The following is an 8,227-nucleotide window of genomic DNA, read 5'->3' as shown; positions in this document are numbered from 1 at the left end:
ATTTTTTCCTTCAGTTCCCTTATATGACAGAAGATGAAAACCCTCATCTTTAGTAAGGGTTTAGCATGTGTAATGAAATCTGAACAAAACAAACTGTTTGATATATCGGTTTCAAAGTTTGGTCAGCAAGTTTGGGGGAGGGTATAATGATTATGCTAACCCCAGTTCTCAATTGGTATTTATTTTATCGACCCTGGAAGGATAAAAGGTCAAGTTAACCTCAGCAGAATTTGAACTCAGAATGTAAAGATAGACGAAATGCCACTAAGCATTTTATTCTGCAAGCTCACTGCCTTTTAACTGATATATTGATAGGTTCAAATGACAGATCCAGCATATGTAATTTAGTAATGCTTTTTATACAAAATATCCTAAAAACGGAGTTTCCTTCCAGCAATATGGGTTTATACAAGGATAATGGATTAGGAACATCCCACAGCTGTGATATTCATACACAGGATACCTTTCGGTAAAAAAAATCTATTCATCTTTAGTATAAATCACATTGTCACAGTAACTGCAAACTTCACTAAAGTTGACTTAGATTTAAACATTTATTTAAACCAAATGGAAAACTCAGTTATATACACTAACAGCATTGCTACTCCAATTATCTTTGGAAATTTTATAATTTACATCAAATTTTCAATAAGACATCCTCCTTCTATTATAATACTCTAGCTGACAGGGACTTTAAAGGGAACATATTATTCACTATGAACCAAACAAGAAAGAAGCTTAAAAATAATACTGGGAAAGTTATATGGTCCACTCTCCATTTCTCCTTAGGATTAATGTTGACAAAAAAGAAAAAAAAAATACCAAGCATTCATAAATAAACACATCCCTGATAGCCATAGATATAAGAAAATGTATAGACATTCTATGAAAGTTTCTGACAGCTGTAACCCTAATATAAAAAACATTATTTCATGTAACCAACCAAGATGATCACTCCAAATTGCAAATTCAAGAACCCAGATGCTTGCTCTCTAGACAGGCATGCATGGTTAGCTCAAATCACCTCTGTTCCCTCGAATAAGGGGATTGGAAGATGAAAATAGATTTGAATGTGGAAAAGTGAGAAAGAGATTCAAAATGAGGTATGCTAACCACAGGTCTTCTTTCAAGCACATAGATAAAAAGAAAAGCAAAAAGCTAGCAAGCCATGTATGAGAGCTGAAGGATGCCACACACTAAGTGGATCTTCATAGGAAGATCTCAGCAGTATATATATCAAAAGAAGTGCAAACTCTGATTAACTAAAAGAGCATAGAAGTCTTTATTAGATCAAAGAACTGCACCAATCTTCTAAACACAAGATCAAAATTTTTTACAAGATGTATGCATCTCAACAAACTTCTGTTATCATAGATTATCAGACATATAGATTAACAAACTTTAACCTGTATTCCATTCAACTACCACCAGGCTGTTTAAGTGTTTTTTTATATGTAAAACAACATTAATGATATATTTTAATTAATGGATTAATGGGACATAACCTTTATCCTTTTTTCCCTGTAACAATTTCTTGTTTTTTTCTGTCACATTTCCTGACAAAGTAACCAAGCCCATCCAATTACTGCACTATTCAAGCTCAAAACTTGAAGTAGCTCATATAAAACTATTTCTGCATTTATCAAATGCATTAAATGCATGTAGGTATATGTATTCATGTATGTATGTGTGTGTGTGTGTGTGTATATGTGTGTGTAGAGTGTTTCAAGTGGTGTACAGATATTGTATATCGAGAAAAAGGAAGCGGTCAGAATTTTGGATAATTTTTTATTAGTGCTTTCATTCATTTAGTGACCTCACCAAGACAAAATCATTTTGATTTTGTTTTGACGAGTTTGATAAATGAATGAGAGCATTAATAAAGAATTATCCAAAATTGTGACTGCCTCTTTTTTCTCAAAATATATATATATATATATATATATATATATATATATACATACACATACATATGTGTGTTGTTGATGTGTCTATATGTATGTGTGTGTGAGCAGATGTTTTTCCATAAATGTGTGTATTATATATGTGTATATATACTACATATAACATTTTCATTATTTAACATCCATGTTCTATGCTTATATATATATACATATATATATATATATATATATATATATATATATATATATATATATATATATATATTATATATATGTATATATATATAATATAGATAGATAGATTGATAGATAGATAGATGTATATGTACATACACAGACATGTTGATATAGATGTATGTATATGTACATATCTACATATGTGCATGGATGTGCATATGTATATATGTATGCGTGTATGTGTGTGTGTGAGAGACAGAGAGAGAGAGAATATATAAGCATATTATACATACATATATATACGTGTATGTGCATATATATGTATGCTTGTTTTTATGTAAGTATCCAGATAAATAGATAGATATATACAAACATATATGCACACATACATGAGCGCACACACATACACACACACAAAATTTTAGAATGAATAAATAGCAAATTACCTTTGGTTTCTTTCACATAGATAAAAAAAAACAAAAGCTTACAGAATATTTAAAAAGTTGCATTTAATCCAACAATTGAATTATGCCATTGTTGAATTCTATCATGTTCTTATTGTCTTATTTATAACTGAAATCTCTCTCCCCCAGAAATCCACTTTATTTATTAAACATGAAAGAAAAATCATAATTATATTGATAAATATAATGAGATTTAATTACTGTGTTGTTCAATTTGCTTATTCTTATTTATTAATTTTTAATGTTGTTATTGCATTGTTTTTATAATATTTCTAAAATATTTCAAAGAATTAGCAGAAAGAGTGCCAGATTTTTCTTTTGAAGCAATCTAATTGTGGACATTTTTATGATCAGATGTATCTATTTACTGGCTTATCAGCCTATATATATATATATAAAAGAAAATTGACAAAGAAATCTTCATTGTTGTCTATTAAATCTGGCCACAGTTACCTTTTAATAGATGCAGCAGTGCAGTGTCTAACCAAGTCATAGATTTACAATCAAATCTTTGGACACTTTATAGTATATAATACAATTACAGAGTAAAAATAAAATTTAATATAATGATATATGTGTGTTTTAAATGACTATCATGATTCTATTAAGAAGCACATTTTTCGGTTTTAAAATGTCATTTCATCTCACAATGCATGACATAAATAACTCTAATATATATATATACACCGGAGTAACAAAACTGTCCGATGAACGGGAACATGAAACTCAGAGTAACAGTCTTTTGTTATATTTCCGAAGCTTTTAAATAAAGTGTATATATATATATATATATATATATATATATATATACATATACATACATGAGGGTGCACTGCAAAGTTCCTGGCTTTAAGGGTATCACAAAAGGCCTGGTTGGAGACCCAGCCTTCCAAGTTCTCTTACAGGGCTTAGAAAAACTGAAAGACTACTACATGAAGTGTGTGAATTTGAGAGGGGAATATATTAAATAAAATCATCATTAACTGATCCTCCTGTATTTTCTTTTGCCCAAAGCCAGGAACTTATATACACACACACATGTATTCTTTATAACAAAATATATTAAATATGTTCTGGACCAATTTTGTTTCATTTATAAAATGAATCATCAGCAAACAATAAATGAATTAAAATTATTCATTGTATGAAATTCTGCAATTTATAAAACTTGAAACTTTTCAGACTCAAAGAAGATACAATTTCATGAATGTACAAGTCAATGTAATCATTGAATGTAGTGTTTCCTTCACAAGGAAATGTTAGTGAATTAAGCATAATCTTGTATAGCCTTAGGATTGTATTATAAAGCAATAACTTTGTATCGATGCACAATTAGTGGATGTGAGTATCATTTCAAGGCAATTGCATATGAGAGAACTGAAATTTAAATTAGAGTGTATGAAATAATGTATGTATATAATACACTGAAATACAGAAACAGGTCAGAGGTTGCAATATGATTCGGTAGACTACTTGAAATTTTCTGCATTAAAAAAGACATAAAATAAATCTTGGACCAATTCCCGGGTTCAGTCCCACTGCATGGTACTTTGGACAAATGTCTTCTACTATAGCCTCAGGCCGACCAAAGCCTTGTGAGTGGATTTTGGTAGATGGAAACTGAAAGAAGCCCATCGTATATATATATGTGTGTGTGTGTGTGTGTGTGTGTGTGTGTGTATGTTTATGTGTGTCTATGTTTTTCCACCCACCATCACTTGACAACCGATGTTATATCCCAGTAACTTAGCGGTTTGGCAAAATAAACTGATAGCATAAGTACTAGGCTTAAAAAGAATAAGTCCTGGAGTCAATTGACTGAAACAGATAAAAGAATACAAGAATATATATATATATATATATATATATATTAACTTAAAAGCTGCACTCAGAGGTTAAGGATGAATGAGAATTAATTCTGTAATGCAAACATTCTATTGTTCCAGTTCCAAGTTGAATTCCAGCTGTTGGCTGATTTGTCCCAAAGTTCTTATCTCTGACATCATCTGACAAATGCCAAACATGATGACATGAATCAGCCAAGCTTTACCTGCTGGAAATAGTAACCCAAATGCTTTTAAATCAGATCCCAATGCTGGATGTTCAAGAACCAAATGTAGAGCAGATTTTCAATCCTGAGATCATCCTGATTCCAAAAAGGTATAATATGTCGATGTAGAGCAAATGTAGACTGAAATGCATGAGTTCCAGACAGACAGACAGAACTTCACTTTTATTATTATTTTTATATATATAAAGTAGTTGTATGCTGTCAACTTAATGTGACAGTCTCATGAAGAGAGTAATACTATTGCTATTTAGCCCTAGGAAGCAGCACCACTTCCTGCCAGCCTTGACACATTTCCTACGTCCTTATGTTTACAAGGGGGAGACAAGCACCTCCACCTAGCTAAACCTGCATCCAGAGACTAGTTAGTGAGTGTTTGCTCGTCTTCAGTCTGGAGTAGTATGGCTTGCTAGTTGGAGATGCCTATCTAGCTCTTGTAAACATATAATAATTCTAGTGAAATACATTCAATGATTATATCTTTACAAGAGCTAGATAGGCATCTCCAACTAGCAAGCCATACTACTCCAGACTGAAAACGAGCCAAGACTCAGAAACTAGTCTCTAGATGCAGGCTTAGTTGGGTGGAGGTGCTTGTCTCCCCTTTGTAAACATAAGGACACAGGAAATGTGTCAAGGCTGACAGGATGCGGTGCTGCTTCCTAGGGCTAAATAGCAGTAGTATTACTCCCTTCATGGGACTGTCACATTAAGTTGACAGCATACAGCTACTTTATCATATCACTACTGCATAAATCTCTCTGAGAGATTTAGAAATGTATTATTTATATATATATATATATATATATATATATATATATATATGTGTGTGTTTATATATATATATATACACACACATACATACATACATACATACATACATACATACATACATACATACATACATACATACATACATACGTACATACAGATGTGTGTGTGTGTGTGTGTGTGTTAGTGATTCCTAGCCATAGTCTGCAAACCCCTGGGAATCCACAAATGTAGTAAGCTCACTTTAGAATTTCAAGAATCTGCAGTATAAAACAATTCGCAATTTCTCACAAAAAAAACGCTAAAGATTAACTTACAAATTTCAAAAGTAGTCTCCAAATCTACAAGAATAGTCCAATTTGTTTAGAGGCCTTTAAAAACACAAACAACATTTAAAACCTGCTCTTGTCGAAATTCAGAATATATTAGCAATGCAGCGTCATTTAACTCATTAAACAAGTATTTTGAGGTTAATAACTGCTATTTATCAAGTTTAATATTCAGAAACAAATAGTTTTCAGTAGGAAGATGAAACTCGGGAAAAGAACTTGTGTTATTCACTAAAAGTGACTTGTAATGAGATCTTTCAAAAAGACCAATATTCATGGAAAATTCATTTAAATAAAAGTAAGTGCTAGAAGTGAAAAGGCTGGAAATGACTGATATTCATTCTGTGAGGATGTATGTATATAACTGTTACTAATTTAGGCACAAAGCCAGTAATTTTGAGAGGAAGGGGATTAGTTGGTTACATTAGCTCCAGTCTTCACTGGAACACTATTTTATCAACTCTGGAGGAATTAAAGGCAAAGATGACCCCTATAGGATTTGAAGCTGGAAGTTAAATACAGGGTATATTTTCTAACACTCTAACAATTCTGCCAGCCAGCCATCTTGTGTGTGTGTCTCTATAGTGATAACAATCTTTTAGCATTCACATTGTTCTGTCAAAAGTAATGCTTATTTATTCTCTTTGTTTTGAATTAATCATGCCTTATCTTGTAGTTTTGAGAATTTGATGAGGTAGCTATTGATTTTTAAAATGATGCTGTAGGGTTGGCATGAGAGGCCAGACCTGGCCAGTTTGAACACAAAACAAGAAGAATATTTTGGCCAGATATGGTCAGTTTAAATACAAAAGTGCTAAACATTGTAAGAACAGATATAAAACAGATAAGAAAAACAGACTCTCACAGAGACCATTTACCAACTACACTACAATTAATCTATCTAAATTAAGTACATCAATATATTTTTTCCCCCTTTCAATTATTTTAATTTCTAACAGTGTTATTTATATCTCTACAAGATAATTGGTCTCTGGGCCTATCTTTGGTATTGATTCATTTGAAAAACTAGAAAATGTTCTATTGTATTGGTGACATCAATATACAAAGTTTATCAATCCACCTTTTATTCTAACCCTTTAGCGTTCAGATTAATCTATCAAGTGTAATGCTTATTTATCCACATTGTTTTAAATTGATCATGCATTATCTTATAGCTTTGAGATTTCAGTAAGGTGATTGTATATTTTTAGAATGGCATTGTAGGATAGGTGTGAGAAGTTGGATCTAGTCAGTTTGACTGTAAAACAGTTGGAATATTTTTGGCCAGGTATGGTCAGTTTAAATGTTAAAGGATTAAATAATATTTAGTTGTAGGAGCAACCTTGTAACTTACACAAATGCTATCAAATTGGAGATGGTGTTGTTTTAGTCTCACATCATCTCATGAACAAAAACATTTCCCCCATGACCATTCCACATATTAGACACAGTGCACACAAATCAATATTATTATCAAATATGTCCTTTTCGAAGGCTATAATTTGTGATTCAAGAGAGATTAAACTGCTAATTCTAGCAGATGAGTAACCATGTAGAGGCTCTGTCATTGGTTTGAGATTGAACTGGATGTTGTTATGTTCAGCTATTTTCACTTTTTTTTTTTTTTAAATTACTTGCTGGGTTTGGAGGAAGGGGCCAGTGCCCAATCACCTTTGGAGGCCCTCCAAGACTGGTAAGCTTCAAACTGTTTAATGTTCTGTTTAAATTGTTGCAAGTTCACAACTACAAAAAAGACATGTGCAGGGAGGGGATTCCAAAAGACCACCATTCTAGTGAGAAAGAACTAGGTATAATAGTTAATGCAGGGTCTGAGAGATTGTACATAACAAGAGTGAGGAGAAGATATGAGATGAGTGAGTTGGGAGTTCATGAATGGGAGAGACATAACACAGTCTACTCCAAGAAACCGAGGCTATTATAGTAGCATTAGAAAGGCAGACAGAGAAGATGTACACATGTGGGCCAGAGAGACTGGAGGTCTGTGAGTGATTTTATGCCAATTAGTTGAGTGGCCTTTCTCTGGATAAGGTCTGGGACATGTTCAAACTCAAAAGCAACTTCAACTTCGTAAAATGTCAGCAGTTGTTGAGGCTGAAATATTTACAGATCCTGGAGAATGGCCAGTCTTTTGGATGCAGTGTTAAGGTTGTGTTTTCACTCATAGAGATCCTCAATGACAGTGAGGCCTAACATTTAACCCCATAAAAAGATGCTTTCAAGATTTCTGCCCATGGAATTAGTGTGAGTTTGACATGTGACATCTAGGTTGCATGTGGATTATGCATGATTCAGTAAGATGAGGGAGGAATGAAAGTTCATATTGGTTGCACGAGAATGGGCGTTGTTGGAGGGGATAGTAAGTAAGCAGTTGGTGTGTAGAAAAAAGAAGACAAAACCAAACCCCAGGGTACACCAGAAATGAGTGAGAGTGGAACAGAAAGTTCCGTTAGCACATACCATGATGATGTAATCTGATTACCAACCTACCACTCC

This window comes from Octopus bimaculoides, chromosome 3, assembly GCF_046866305.1.
Source record: "Octopus bimaculoides isolate indiv1 chromosome 3, ASM4686630v1, whole genome shotgun sequence".
Classification (NCBI taxonomy): Eukaryota; Metazoa; Mollusca; class Cephalopoda; order Octopoda; family Octopodidae; genus Octopus; species Octopus bimaculoides.
The sequence above is the reverse complement of the archived record's forward strand: the minus strand, read 5'-3'. Positions refer to the sequence as shown.